This window comes from Zalophus californianus, chromosome 9 (genome assembly GCF_009762305.2).
Source record: "Zalophus californianus isolate mZalCal1 chromosome 9, mZalCal1.pri.v2, whole genome shotgun sequence".
Taxonomy (NCBI): Eukaryota; Metazoa; Chordata; class Mammalia; order Carnivora; family Otariidae; genus Zalophus; species Zalophus californianus.
The window spans coordinates 4,709,509-4,723,423 of record NC_045603.1 but is presented as its reverse complement, the minus strand read 5'-3'; the positions used below and the strand labels follow the sequence as shown (position 1 = coordinate 4,723,423).

The following is a 13,915-nucleotide window of genomic DNA, read 5'->3' as shown; positions in this document are numbered from 1 at the left end:
TCTCCACTGGGGGGGGGCGGTCATTGTATTCTCTCAGGGCAAGAGGGGGCTGAGGGGTAAAACCAGGCAGCTGCCTGGTTCCCAGAGAGCTGACTGCACCACCTCTGCAGGGCCTCGGAGAAGGAAGCCTCTGCTCTAGGACATCAGACCAATTTCCAACCAGAGAGTTCTTCTGGAGGCTTCCACAGTCCCAGGGGATCTGCACCCTCGACAAAGCACGAGACTCCCAAACACACAGCTGTCCCTGCCTCCCTCCCAAGTGTTCTCCCGAATGGATAACCCTGCTCCTTTCTTCCGGCCACATCAAGACACAGTCTTAATTAGGTGCTCCTCTTCTTAACATGTCACAGCCCCACCCCCGAATAAGGGGTGACATCCTGTCTTCCCCTGTCCTCCCTCCCACCGTGTCCCATACACTGGTGGGGGGCTGAGGACTAATACCCTAAGCCATGGATCCTGGACGCTCTAGAGTTTCCCTAGCCTCTCATTGTCTTTTCATTCTTTTCTATGTGCCTCGTCTCCAAAACTGCCCAGAACCAAGCTATTGATGCTTTCCCCATCGGTTCTGCTCCCCTCCCACTCTTCCCACCTTGGGAAATGAAGTGCCACCCCACCAATTACTCACGCCACAGTCATCCCTGACAAAGGTCCTCCTTCCCTTCCATCTCCACCAAGTTCAGTATGAATCTGGAATCCACCTGCTTCCCTCCATCCCCATGGCCGCCCTTACCCCGATATATGTCACCATCTTGCTTCCCGTCTTGCCTTCTTGTCCAGTCTAGCCCTGTCCTCTGCAGCCAGAACGGTCTTGTTGAAGGCCCAGCAGGACCTTGGAAGAATCCCCTGCAGATGAGGTCATGCTTTGAAGCTTAGACCTTCTACGAACTCCCAAGGGAGCCCCAATGCCGCCCCCCCCCACACATACACCCTGGGGCCCCCACTCAGACCTCCGTAAACACTGTTCCTTCTGCCCAACCTAACTCAGCTCTTGTCTCTCCATGCACTCACATGTTCTGCAAATGACTTTCTATATTTTCTTGGTTTTCCCAATTAATCCTTACAATAACCCCGGGCTGGGAGGTGGGCCCTGTGACCATCCCCATTTTGTGGGTGAGGACATGAGGCTGAGTGGTAAAGACACTTAGCAAGGCCGCACGTTAGTAAGGGGTTGAGATGAGATTCAAAAGCCTCACGCACAATCCTCTGGCTCTAGGGCCCCAGGGCTGATCCACCGTGCGCTAGTCTATGGAGGACACATTGCCACCTGTCAGCCTACTGACCCCCACCCTGTTTTGTTTTACAAACTGTCTTTGAGGCCCTACTATGTGCCTGGCACAGTCATAGACACTGGATAACTTGGATGCCAACCACTCCAACAGACTCTCCCTGACCCCCCAAATGGAAATTGGGTTTTCCTTCTGCACAGGACCTTATGTGCTTGCCCCGTTGCCTTGTCAGTTTGTACCTGGTGCTGATTTGCATAACTGACTGTCTCCCTTCTAGACAGTAAGGCCCAGGAGGACAGATTCAGCACAGCCAGCCCACAGCCAGAGGTCTGGATGCCTGCTACACAGTAGGCACAAAACGAGTGAATGAATGGATGGTCCCATGCACATGACCTTGCAGAAACCCTCAATGTGTGGAATAGATACACTTCAGCTAGGAGGTGGCTTCAAAATTATTTTTGGTAAAATATACCTTATTTTCCACTGAGCCATTGGAAAATCTGAGATCTCATGGTAGAAATTTATGGAGGCCTTGGATCCGTGGGCCTTCCCAAGTGAACGGTTCTCAAGCACTGCATCCTGTCACCAGACCCCTGAGTCACTCCTGGAGGGCTGGAGCCCAGGGCACCTTCTACGGGTCGTGGGCCCAGCCAGGGCTGAGCGCGCCTGCCCTAGCCAGGCAGTCCACGCCTTCTGGCAGTCAGCAAACATTACTGGGCATGAGGCAGAGGGGACAGAAATGAGGCGCCTAGGTGTGCCGACCAGGGCTCAGAGTCCAGCAGCCGAGAGAGACCTGTGAACACTCACTGCTCACTCAGGGCCGTTCCCCCCGACACCATGAACTCAGGCCAGCTCCCTGCACTATGTCTGTTGGGCCCCGCACGGTCTCGTAGCTGCATGAGATTCCTGTCGCCTCTGTAACAAGTTACCACAGACTTGGAGGCTGTGAAGGTCACAAGTCTACCATCAAGGGGTCAGGAGCGCTGTGCTCCTTCTGGGGGCTCCAGGAGAGTCTTTTCTCTGGCCTTTTCCAGTGTTTACAAGAAGTCTCCTGCATTCCTTGCTCACAGCTCTCTCCTGTTCTTAAAGTCAGCCGTATGGGATCTTCCACCTCTGGTCTTCCATTCTCTCTCCCACCACACCTCCTTCTCTGGCTCCAACCCTCCTGCTTCCCTCCCCCCTTATAAGGAGGCGCCCCTTGTGGGGCGCCTGGGTGGCTCAGTTGGTTAAGCAACTGCCTTCGGCTCAGGTCATGATCCTGGAGTCCCGGGATCGAGTCCCGCGTCGGGCTCCCTGCTCAGCCGGGAGTCTGCTTCTCCCTCTGACCCTCCCTCCTCTCATGCTCTCTCTCTCTCTATCTCATTCTCTCTCTCAAATAAATAAAATCTTAAAATAAATAAAATATAAGGACGCTTGTGATTGCATTGGGTCCACCGAGATCGCGCAGGATAGTCTCCTCCTTCACTTAAGAGCCTTAACTGAATCACACCTTCAAGTCCCTTTTGCCTCATAAGCCAACTCCTTCATGGGTTGCAGGGACCAGGGTGTGGATATCCTTGGGAGGGGGCACGATTCTTCTCACCCCAGTGACCTTGTCAAAGAACAGGCCGCTCTGTGCCTCGCTGCTACATCTGGAAGCAGGGGGAGTAATGATAGGAAGAGAATCAGTACTAGTGACAATACCTACCTTCTGGGGCACTGACTTTCTCCACAAGCACATAGAACAACATCTGACTAACAGACACTCAAGTATATGTCGACTTCAATATATTTAAGCAGTAAGATGAACACTGTGCCAAAGGTTTGAGACTGAAAACAAGGCACAGATGTCAGCATATTTTTAAAATGACAAAATCAAAGTAAGAATTTAATCCATTGAGAAAATGTGTAGCTCCACAAAAGACACCAACCTTATAGAAAACCCGCGTGAATTTAGAAACGAGACATCCCCAAGCAGAGGAAAAGACACTCGAAAGCATTTGCAGTCCAAAAACCACAAGTTAAAATAACAAAAATGGTTCACTTGACACCTTGAGACCAGCAGAAATCGGGCAATGCCAGGGCTGGGAGGGACGGATGCAGGGGCCTCCTCATCTGCTGGACCAGCCAGTCCCCAGGAAGGGTTCCACTCCTGCCCGTCAGGTTACGGCACCACCAGCCTGAGATGCAGCGGTTGCCCCTGAGGACATCTGTCCCCTGAGAATTGTCACACAGATCCACGATGCTCATCTGCCTGGAAGTGGCCCCCCAAGCCTGGGAGGGCGATATGGGCAGACGTGCACTTTGGGGGGTGACTTGGCATCTAGAAGAAAGTCAGACGAGGTGTATTCGTAGGAACGTGGGTGGATGCACAGAATCACCGGGGTTGGTGGAAAAGTGAGAAAGAGAATGGGGTACAGAACACACAGAAGCTTCGAGCTCAGAAGTGGCAATACGCATTTCCCTGGAGAGCAAAGAATGAACACCGAGCATGCTTGCTGATTGGCGGGGATGGCGTTAGCAATGGGGGAGCAAGAGAATGAGTGAATGAGGGAATGAATGGATGGAAGAGAAATACTGGCATCCGCTGTGGGTGGTGGGCACGTTATCACAGGTTGACGGGCGTAGGGAGGGAGAGTACCCGGCGAGCGCTGACTCTGACCCTGGCAGGGGCCGAGAACAAATGCTTAGGACTGTCAGAGCCTGGGGCGAGGACAGGAGGTCAGAAGCAGAGGGTTCGGGAGGATTGGAGTTGAGACGATGGGGTACAGCAATTCCAGTTTTAGGGAACAAGCTTAGCAAAGGCCAAAGAGAGAAAGCTTGGGATCTGCCCAGAACTGACGCTAACATTTCAGGAGCAGTGGCCAGGAGTAGACACCCCGGGGCGGGCTCATCGTTCCCTACTCAGATAACCCTCCGAGGGAACAGTGATTAACTTCCCCTTCACACCAGCGCCGAGGGAGAGAAGGGAGGCTCAGAGAAACTGAGGAGTTTGCCAAAGGGTTCAGCTGGGAGGGGAGGAGCCAGGGTCTGGGCAGGCCGGCCTCGTTCTAGAACCCACACAGGGCTGCTCCTTGTATCTGCCAGACTGTTAAGCCGATGACTTGGAGTGAAGGACACATGGAAAAGGAGAATGGTCCATGTGGGCTTCTTTAGAGCCCATGTGGGTTTCTGCACGTAGACCAAGCAGCAGATGTAGAATCCTCCCAGTGACACCAGAACACAAGAAAAGGAGCCAGAGCAGACTCTGGTGTCTGATCTGGGACCCAGCTACACCCAGCAACCTACAGGACAGGCCACAGACACTGTGTGGGACGGGAAGACAGGACACTGTGGGACAGGAGGACGGACCACAGGACACTGTGTGGGCCGGGAGGACGGACGAGGGGGCGGGCCGTGGGCCGGGAGGACGGACGAGGGGGCACTGATGATGAAGAATGAGCTCACAGTTGGGAATGGGCTTCCACAGGTCACCTAAGAGCATCATCTCCTCTCTTTTCCTTTCTATGATGTCACAGAGAGTCACGTGGGTTTGGAGTCCAGCCACCTGGGATGGAGAGAGGAGGGTGTTGGATCTATAAGACCTGGGGATCTTTTCCGTGGAGCTGAGTCCAGCTGAGAGTCCTGGAGAATAACCCTCCTTGTAACATGATCCCTGTCCCAGGGCAAGAGGCTCACACCGGCCCCAGGTGAGCTTTCTGTCACACCGCCTTCTCTCCCCGACAGCCATCTTGAAACCAGCTCAGCTCCCACTTGTCACGCTGCCTTTTACTTGGCTCCAACTTGCATGAGAGCCTGACGGTGGCATTTAATTGTTTTCCTGCACACGAGTGGGTATTAACAATTGCTACGATGTCATTTCCTGCTTGGGACAGAGCGTGGTGGAGCTGCCGGAAGAAGCTGCCTGCTGGCATCATTGCAGGAAGCTGGGAGGGAGTCCTGCACAGGTGAATCTGAGACACAAAAGCCCCACCCCTGACCTCAAGGGCCTTCCGCTTTGAGGCTCCTGTCCCCCAGTCCTGCCATGGACCAGCAGGCTACATTTGGGCAAGGTATGCTGTGCCTCCAGCCTCGGTTTCCTCCTGTGAAAACTAGGAGCAGTAATCCAAAATGGGACTGGGGGCTGGGGCTGGGGCAGGACCGGGAGGCGGATGGTACAGGCAGAAGCTGGGCCGAGGGAGGACCAACAAGGAAGGCTGAGACCGGGTGGCCGAGGCCCTGGCCAGAGTCCAGCCCACAGAGGGCCATCCCACAGGCCATACTGCCACTGCACATCTGAACCTAGGGACCCCAGGGGCTCTAACCCATCCCCACCTCCCAGTTCTCCATGGGCACAGAGCGGGGATGGGTGGGACTGGCAAGCGGGTCTAACAGGTGTCCCAGCCCCACAGCTGTGCTCCATGCCGCCTTGGGTGCTGCACCAAACTTACTCGAGGGTGTCCCCCCTCCCCACTGCGCTCCCCAGCTATGGAAGCAGAATCGCCCTGGGGGACCTTGGGCATCTGCCACGTCCAGGCAGTGGGACCCTAACTGTGGTGGGAGAAGCATTCACAGGTCTCGGGCATCCTGCCAACACAGTTCCCAGTGAGGCTGTCAGCAGATCTCGGGGCATCACCCTCAAGCCTGTCCCCGACGAGGGCCACCACTGGTGGCCTCCACTTCTACCTGGTCCAGAGCATGTCCCCAGATCAGCTCCCGGGACTCCCGCTGTCACCCCAAGAACTCACACATGCTGGGGTGAGTGCAAAGGGCTCAGCGCCTCAGAGAACCGTTTGGAAGTGTCCCCTAAAGCCGAACATAAGCCTCGCCGGGACCCGCAGTCCTACTCTTAGCTCATGCTCAGAAGCAGGCGCACACGTCTCCAAATACAGGTACGTTGGTGGCACTTTACTCACAAGAGCCAAAACAGGAAGCAGCCGCAATGCGCACCCACAGGATGATGCACAAACAGAATGTAGGGGAACGCTACACGGGAGCACAACAGAATGATCTGCTGCTCCGGGCAAGACCCTGGATGAATCTCACAGGCATTATGCTGAGTGAAAGAAGCCAACCTGAAAGGCTGCACGATTCCATTTACAGAAAATACAAACAGGTCAAACTGATCCACGGTGACAGGTTAAGAACAGCGGCGCCTTTGTGGGAAGGGTGGTGACCAGGAGGGGGATGAACCATCTCTCTGGGCGCTGGAAATGTTCTCGATCTTACGCTGATGGTGATTAGAAGGGTGTACTCAGCCGCGCCTGGGTGGCTCAGTTGGTTAAGCGTCCGACTCTTGATTTCGGCTCAGGTCATGATCACAGGGTCCTGGGATCCAGCCACATATCGGGCTCCACGCTCAGCAAGAAATCTGCTTGTCCCTCTCCCTCTGCTCGCCCACCCCCACCCCACTCTGTCTCTCAAATAAATAAATAAATAAATAAATAAATAAATAAATAAATAAATAAAATCTTTTAAAAAAGAAGGGTGTATTCACATGTCAAAATCCATCAACCTCTAGATTAAAGAGTAGTGCATTCTATGTACCTCCCAGTACGTATGTTATACCTCATTTTTAAAAACCTGGATGGCTCCTCTTGCCAACAGAGTGAGGTCCAAACTGTGCACCTGGTTCTCCACGGTCCAACCTTTGCCCATCTTTCCAACCTCATCTTTCACTCCCTCCCTGCCTGATATGATGCCCCAGCCACCTTGGCTCCACGTACACCTTCTGCTCGTCCACACCGGCCTGGCCTTGCACACATTGCTCCCGGCTTGGAATCCTTCCCTGTTTCCAGCTGGAAGTGTCTCTCTCCCTCCTCGCCCCTCCCCCTCCTCCCTCTGTCTCTCTGTGTCCCTCTCGGTGTACACACATCTGGGAGATGGGCTAGGGTTAGGGTTAGGGTCAGGCTTAGGCTTAGGGCCTAACAGAGCCTCAGAGAAATGAGTGGCTTGTGCTAAGAAGCAGGTCAAGGTGGGATTCATGCCCAGGTGAGCCTAACACGTAGGTGTTGGGCGCGTGTTCCTGCTAGGCGTGCAGACAATGACGAGTGCCCATCCTTGTCTTCTGAGAGCTTCCAGGCTGGAGGGCAGGCAAACCACCAAACGGAAAATGTTCGTGCACAGAAAGCACATGAACTCCAGACTGGTCTCCGTCCTACCATTGGACAAATCCCTTCAGCGCTCCGAGTCTCTGTTTATCTGTGAAATGGTGATAATACCTCCCTGCATCTCATTATCAGGTGGTGGGCACGTGACAAATGACGGCAACATCATTTCCCATTTTTAATTTTTTAAGTTTCTTTTTTTAATTTAATTATTTTTATTAACATATGATGTAGTATTTGATGGGTACAGGTCTGTGATTCATCAGTCTTACACAATTCATAGCACTCACCATAGCACACACCCTCCCCAATGTCCATCACCCAGCCACCCCTTCCCTCCGACCCCCCTTGACTCCAGCAACCTTCAGTTTGTTTCCTGAGATTAAAGAGTCTCTTATGGTTTGTCTCTCTATCTGGTTTCGCCTTGTTTCATTTTCTCCTCTCTTCCCCTAGGATCCTCTGCCTTGTTTCTCCATATATCAGTGAGATCATATGATAATTGTCTTTCTCTGATTGACTTATTTCGCTTAGCATAATACCCTCTAGTTCCATCCACATCATTGCAAATGGCAAGATTTCATTTTTTGATGGCTGCATAATATTCCATTGTGTGTGTGTGTGTGTGTGTGTGTGTGTGTGTGTGTGTGTGTGTGTGTGTATGTATGTATATATATATGGGAGTTTGGGATATTTATATACATACCACATCTTCTTTATCCATTTATCAGTCGGGGGACATCTGGGCTCTTTCCACAGTTTCGCTGCCCATCTTTCTGATGGTAAATATCCTCCAGATCCATCAAATTGTCCAAGGCCAAGGTCACATGCCACCTCCTCTCTGAAGACATCTTTAACTTGCCTCCCTTTCCAGACCTTGATGGTCACCCTCCTCCTCATTAGGATAATAATGAAATAACAAAGCTGTCTTGAATGGAGATTTTACTATGTGTTAAGGGCGATGCAAAGCATTTACACGCATTCTCACATCTAATCCCCATCACGACCCTCTAAGGTGGGAACTGTTGTCCCTACTTTTTAGCTAGGAAACTGAGGTTTATTGCTATTACATGGCAAGCCCAGGTTAACTGCTTGTGAGTGGGAGGCCAAGGTTCAGCCCCTGAATCAGGGGCTCAGAATCTCAGCCGCGAGCTACACCACCCCAAGCACCTCTCTTTCTTCCAGGATCGAGCAACCTCACATGTGGCAGGTCATTCAGTCACATCGATATACGTCGGGTTGGAGCTTTACTGTTTATAACACACACCCCTCCTCCTACAGGTGAGAAAACTGAGGTTCTTTACTTCTCCTTTTAATGAGTAATCCTTGCATGCCTATAAATGCCAGGATGTGGCAGGGAACAGCATTAGCTGGGGGCCCATTCTCCTGGAACTTAGAGTTTAATGGGGAGCTGGGGGTACCTATGGCAAGCCAACAAACACCACCTGATGAGGTGTGGGGGAGAAGATCAAACAGGTGAGAGAGAGAGTGTGTGTGCACCTGGGGACAGCTTTAGCTGGGAGCCTCTGGGAACAGCATTAGTGGGGAGCTGAGTGACCAGAGGGAGGACCTAGAGCAAGGGCATGAAAGGGGGAGGGCCCAGCAAGTGCAAAGGCCCAAGGGAGGGGGCAATGTGGCCTGTTTGAGGGCCAGACAGATGACAGACACGTGGACTTGGAAGCACCTTCCTGGAGAACAGTGGAGTGGGGTGAGTTCCAGGAGCAGGGACTGAGGCTTCACGGGCATGATTGGGAGTTTGGATTTTTATCCTAAGTTAGAAGGAAAGAACTGGAAGGTTTCAGGCAGGAGTGATAAGATCACGTTTATGCTTCAAAGAGGACCTTTCGAGGGCATACCTTGAGCCCGGGACACAGGCCTGGCCCAGGCAAGAGCTTGTTTTCTCCAGCACCTACAATTGGACTGGTAGGCACCCAATTCTATTAACTGACTCACTGACTTGATCTATTCTGAGCAAACAGATGCATTCTTTCCAGCTCCCTGTTGCCCGAGGAATCACATGGAGATCAAAGGATCTAAAAGCTTTGGAGCGGACATGAGTTCCAATCCAGGCTTACCACATTCGACCTGTGTGCCTTTGGACAAGTCTCCTAACCTTTCTGATCCTCGGAGTAAATAAGGAATAAATAAGGCCCATCTCACCAGGTTGTGTAGGAGTAAATGAAATAATGTTTATAAAGAGCCCAGTCCTGCCTTGCACACAAAGGTGTTAACGTGAGCTGAGAAGATCAATATTGATCACCAGAGCAAGGCTTTTTAAAAAGTTCGGAAGCTATGTCTTGCTCTACATTCCCTACATTTGTCACATCGAGAATTTAGAAATTATTAGTCACGTTGGCAGCAATCTCCCTTCCCAGCCCACTGGCGCATCGGAAGGGTGTGATGGCAAGCGACTGTGCATGCTTTAAGGGGGGGCAGCAGAAGCACATGCCCACCTCCCGGGTCATGCAAGCCGTTCTCCCCCCGCGTCGGGAATCAGCAGCGGCTACAAACACTTCTTCCCAGAAAGGATGCTCATCCTTTGTTCTATGAGTTGACTCACGGGCCCTACGGTACTTCCCTCTATAATTCTTAGCAATGGCTTCGCAAAGCCTTGGAGAAAGAAGCAGTTCGCTTCTCAGTTTGCTCTGGGGGGCCCCTCCGCCCTGCCTGCATGCACACCCTTTGCAGTGGGACGTTGCTGCTCCTTCACCAAGGGATGCATCCTTTGCAGCCTCTCCCTGGGATGATCTAGGCGGGACACGGGATGGCCTTGACCAAGAGAATGTGTGCCTGTTCCGAGCGTGCAGGAACCCTGCTACTCCCAGGACCCTGCCAGGGCGAGCCTGACGGAGACACTCTGCTCCCCTGAGAACATCCTTGAGTGTTGGTCCTGCGTCCCTAAGTGCAGCCCCAGCTCAGGGCAGGACGGGCCGAGGGATCAAGCTGGGAGGGCTGCCTGTACCTTGCAGATGAGCACGGGGTTGTTTTCCCTGTGGACAAGGAGACTGTGCAGTTAAGAACATTCCTTCTAGAACACGGAGCGGCAGAGGCGCGCCCAGGAGTCCAGCTGAGAGGGCTGTTGGACTGAGCTAAGCCAGACTTGATGGGGTGCTTACAGATCATGAGGACCTTACACTAAGGCACGAACAGCAGGAGGGAGGGATGGGGAGAGGCAGAGGTCACCAAGTTGTCACAGAGCTCGGGGACAGACTGGTTGGGGAGCAGGCAAGGGCGGGGTTTGGGGGCCTTTGGGCCAGGGCACGTGGAGAGACCCAGACAGGGCCCATCTCTAGGAGGAACAACCAAGCGGGATGACCTGCCATCTCGAGTTGGGACCCTCAGTCCCGGGAGTCTGCGTGGTTCACTATCCTGTGTCCCCTTCCCCACCTGGAGCAGAGTCTGTCTCTAAGGAGACACTGTTCATTTGCCCGAGACATACTAATTGGTATTTAAAAGCAATTACTCTGTGCCAGGCACGTTCTATTGCTTTATATATATTTACTCTTTTCCATCCTCAAGTGAGCCCTGTGAGGATTGTATTATCATTGTCCCCATTTTACAAACAAGGAAAACTAAGGCACAGAGGTTGGATACGTTGCCTGCCGTTCCAGATCGAGTAAGGGCCAGAGCCAGGATTCAACCCGGAGTGGGCCCCCAGAGCGGGCCCTCTCCCCTTGGCCGTTCCCTGTGGTGGAGCTGTGGGGGGCACGGCGGGATGAGGAGCGGCATCCCTGGCCTCCACCCGCCACGCTGTTCCCTGCCCCATCCCTGCCGTGACAACCAGAACCGTCTCCAAACAGGCCTCCGGGGCCCGAGAGGCAACAACGGCCCCCCAGGGAACCCGCTGCAGAGTCTCATCTCTGCTTTTCTTTCTCCAGCCCTCTTCCTTTGAGCAGAAGAGAGAGGCTCCCATGAGCCTTAAGGAGCATCTGCAAAGGAGAGAGTTCATGTGGAAATGGGTCTGAAGAGGGGCCGAGAAACCAGCCAAATGCTGACTCGACTCAGAAATAAAGGTTTCAGTGCACACTGTGTTACCGAAGGCCACGACTTCCTGAGTAAGACAACCAGTTGGAATCAGACCTTTCAGAGGCTGAAGGGAACTTGCCCAGGACGTAACAGCAACCTCTGAAGGCCCCTTTCTTGGAAATAGTTGCAAGCACGGTTTACGATGCAGGGTGACGCCAAGGACTGGAACTCTCTTAGTGCCAACACGACAGGGAAACAGGGCAGAGAGGCTCCAAGCTCCCCGTGAGGGAAGGAGACGCAGGGAGGACGGCTGATGGACGGTGTGTGACTCATGTGATGCTTTCCAGCAGCAGCTCGATAAATATTGATGAGCGAACAAGACAGGAATTCAGGGACATCGGTTCACAGAGGTCTGAGCGGGGCCCGCGGGACCGTTCACCCAGCCGCGCCTCTGAGCCCCCCACGAGCCCCGTCTGTCACACTCGCTGTCTAGGGACAGGTGCACCCGGAGTCGGAGCTGGGTGTGGCCTTAGGAGTCCGTGAGTGACCTCATCACGAAGGGTGGGAGGTGACTGTTTAAAAGGACTGTAGCCTCCCTGTCCCCGCTTTCTACCTAGTAACAGCTTGTTCCTCGATGCCTTTGTCACCTCTGTCACTGCCGTATTGCAGGACTCAACCAGTATGACCAAGAGAATGCAAAATACCTCATTAGCAATTTCTACACAGATGACACGTTGAACGGATAATATTTTGGATGTGTGGCGTTAAATAAGATAAAGATTACAATGAATTCCACCTGATTATTTTTCTTTTTTGATTTGGCTACCACACAATTTTAGATGGCAGACAGGGCTCAAATGACCTTTCCACGGGACCATGCAGGGGTAGAGGGTCAACGCTGTTCTTGCCTGAAATTTAGTGACAGAAAACAAAACCTTTCCCCCCACAATTAAGGCTGACGGCCAACTCTGGCTAGGGGAGAAGGCTAATTAGCAAGTGTGCAAGCCTGAGAGTTGGAATTTTGTCTCTATTCCTGCGGTCAGTTCGCACAGTTTGTCTGCACGCTCCTCTCCTGGGTTCCTGAGACGCCCTGGCTGGAGGTGAGCTGGAGTGTTTGCATTCCCGGAGCCTGCGAAGATCTGCCCCCAGCTCTGGTAGGGACTTCGGCTCCGCTGGTGTTTTCCTAGGTTTGCCCTTGCGAACCAAGTGATCCCTCTACTAAGTTAACAAAAGCTCCTCACTCACAATAAAAGTGGAAACAAAGCAACAACAAGAGTAGAAGGAGCCCTCCAGGATGCAAATGATTTCCCTACTGCTCTCTACTGAGACGGTCATCTCTTTGGTTCTAGTGCCAACCACATGCACACACACACTCACTCCCTCCTAGAAGAAATATGTGAAATTCATGCTTTCAGAAATAATCTACATATTTTTTTTTTTTTTTTTTTTTTTTTTAGTTTGCATCAAAATACCTTGCCCTGCAAAACTTGGGTCCCAATCAATAAAACTAATGTCCGGTTCCAGAGAAATCTATGGCTGCTAATTAAAATCACCTTCATTGAAACAAACTATAAAGGATTTACCTCTTGACTCTGCTAGTCATTGCTGATGGATTATTTCCTTTTAATTTATTCTAAAACCCTATCTTCCTGCCGCCAATGGTTTTGTGGGACCCTTGAGTGATCTGCTTTCCTTGAACACATACACACACGCATGCGTACAAACATGCTCACACACACAGAGTGGACTCCCACAGCTCAGGCAGTGTGTCTGGGGATGCACTCCTGAGCACACCACTTGACACTTCCTGATGGGACGCGGGTGCTGGGTGTGGAGGCTGAGAGGTAAAGTTTGGATCAGGCACAAAGTTCGAGTCAGCACAAAGCAAGCCTGTGGGGAGAAAAGTCACATCAACAAACAGGTGGAGAGACAATGCTGTGTAGATGGGGCAGCCCTGGGTTTCGTTCTACTTGTCTTTGCCTCTAACTCACTGGTGACCTTGGACCAGTCCCTAACTCTGGCACTTCCTTTCCCAGCCAGAGAGCTGGTCTCGAGGACCCACTGGATCCCTGCAAGCATTGATACTGTATGTTTGCTTCCTTCTCATTCGGTCAGCAAGTGCATTCCTACAGTGTACGAGGCATTGCCGTCGGCATTGAGAACACTCAGGCACTGGTGGCTTGTGGGTAACACGGTGCAGCAGAGACAGACCTGTGAACACAGAGTCTACACAGAGTCTAAGGACACCAAAGGAACTTGAGCTGATGGAAGACAAGGCAGGAGCTAGGTGAAGGAGGGTGAAAAGCATCCCAGGCAAGGGGACCAGCAGCTCCCTCCAGGATGGTCACTTTGGATCCAGAGAGTTTAGCACAGAGCAGGCCCCTGTGAAGATGTTATATAAGTGAACATGAGAGTCCAGAGGCAAGAAACAGCATGGGGAGTTCAGGGAGACGTGAATCGTTTTGCTAGGCTGGGGAGAGAAGACAGCATATATGAGAAGGATGGGAACAGGGTAAGAGAAGTGGGCAGGAGTCAAACCATGAGCTTTGTATCTGAAGCTAAAAAACGTGAACGTTAACCACTGTTGAATGGTTAAAATGGGCAAGATGCACGCAGAAAGACACTTGTGAAGTGCTTGCATTATTTCTTCTTGTATGGTTG

At 52.3% G+C, this 13,915-nt stretch overlaps 1 long non-coding RNA gene across 1 annotated transcript; it reads left to right on the top strand.

Annotated features, from left to right (window-relative positions):
* The first annotated feature begins 4,749 nt into the window (after positions 1 to 4,749).
* On the top strand, positions 4,750 to 13,132 carry LOC113923170. The gene is made up of 3 exons (XR_003520196.2): positions 4,750 to 4,894; positions 8,474 to 8,569; positions 11,167 to 13,132. It is a non-coding gene; the product is annotated as an uncharacterized LOC113923170 (long non-coding RNA).
* The last annotated feature ends 783 nt before the right edge of the window (positions 13,133 to 13,915 follow it).